Source organism: Lactuca serriola, chromosome 1 (genome assembly GCF_051521515.1).
Source record: "Lactuca serriola cultivar US96UC23 chromosome 1, Lser_US96UC23_V15, whole genome shotgun sequence".
In the NCBI taxonomy this organism is placed as follows: domain Eukaryota; kingdom Viridiplantae; phylum Streptophyta; class Magnoliopsida; order Asterales; family Asteraceae; genus Lactuca; species Lactuca serriola.
Window position 1 is genome coordinate 67877045 of NC_136408.1, and position 1424 is coordinate 67878468.

General features: G+C 35.0%; 1 non-coding gene across 1 annotated transcript; it reads right to left on the minus strand.

Moving 5' to 3' along the window:
• Positions 1-874: 874 nt before the first annotated feature.
• On the minus strand, positions 875-981 carry LOC145080624 (U6 spliceosomal RNA). Its single transcript, XR_013695222.1, has one exon. It is a non-coding gene; the product is annotated as a U6 spliceosomal RNA (small nuclear RNA).
• Between the last annotated feature and the right edge of the window lie 443 nt (positions 982-1424).

The following is a 1424-nucleotide window of genomic DNA, read 5'->3' on the forward strand; positions in this document are numbered from 1 at the left end:
TGATGAAGGTGATGGATGTAAACTTGATTCTGGAACTCTCAGTCTACCAACGTTAGAGTTTAATTAGATGATTGAAGGTAATTTTGGTTCTTGAAACGAGACTCAAGATATCATATTTTGGCATGGCTAGAAGCTTTGGAGGAAAAGAGACTCAAGCAAAAGTAAACACACAGAGAGTTGTTGGCACATAGTAAGCTAGATGATGCAATTGTATATAAATGAGTTCATTTTTTATAACATTTACTCACTTTTGGAATAATTATTTGTATTTGACATATTGGTGAAATGAATTATCTTTGTTATTTATTGTATTTTATTTTGTATTATGAGATTTTTAATGGATTATTTAATTTGAAAATTAGTAAATCTATAAATAATATTTTTTTTAAACATTTAAAATTATGATAAGCAAAAATGTGTGTCATCTTCATTTATGACATAGCCTTTCTTGACGGGGGCTTTCTTGATACGCATTGCATGTCATTAACACGCGCGTCGTAATGTTACGACACGCGAATACGTGTCGTCTTCCTTTATGACAGGGTCTTCCTTGATACGCATTGCGTGTCGTAAACGCGCGTCGTAATTGCACGTTGTAAATGAGCGTCGTAAATGCGCGTCGTCTATAGACGACGTGCAAAAGTGCGTTGTCTCTCTTTATGACAGGGCCTTCCTTGACGCGCATTTACGCGTTGTCTGAGCCTTTTACGACGCGCAATGAGCGTCGTAAAAAGCTGTTTTTCTAGTAGTGATGGAATCCACATGTTGTCTGATCATGACTTCAGTAGATGAACTACCAAAACGTAAGAATTGCAATTGAACTCTATTAGCATTTGAAAATAGAATTAGGGTTCCAGAGAAGACGACGAAGGGTTTAAATTTTTTTTGGACCATTTCTCGATTTGTGTGTGTCATCCTTACGCAGGGGCATGCTAATATTCTCTGTATCGTTCCAATTTTATCGGATGTCCCCAAAGGGACGACTATAGATGAAGAGTTTCGCCATATAGAGAAGTAGCAGGTTATATGGGACGACTCGAGTTTTAAACGAACTAGTTTATTGTTGATGGTCATATATTCTCAATGTCTTTAAATTTAGGGTTAATGACTTAGGGGGGTAATTAGGTTTCCAGTTTGTCCGTATTAGGTCACTAAGGTTTTTTTTTTGTGCGTATTAGATCAATATGGTTGTTATTACCATTTACAAATAGTCATTTTTACCGGTTAAAATTGGTAAAAAAGACTATTTCTAAACAGTAATAACAACCATATTGGTCTAATACGCACAAAAAAAAACCTTAGTGACCTAATACGGACAAACTGAAAACCTAATTAACCTCCTAAGTTATTATCCTGTTTTTTAAACCCTGATAGTTTGGTTTGTAAAGGTTATTTCTGAAGTAATTAGGGAGAGTAGTTTTTTA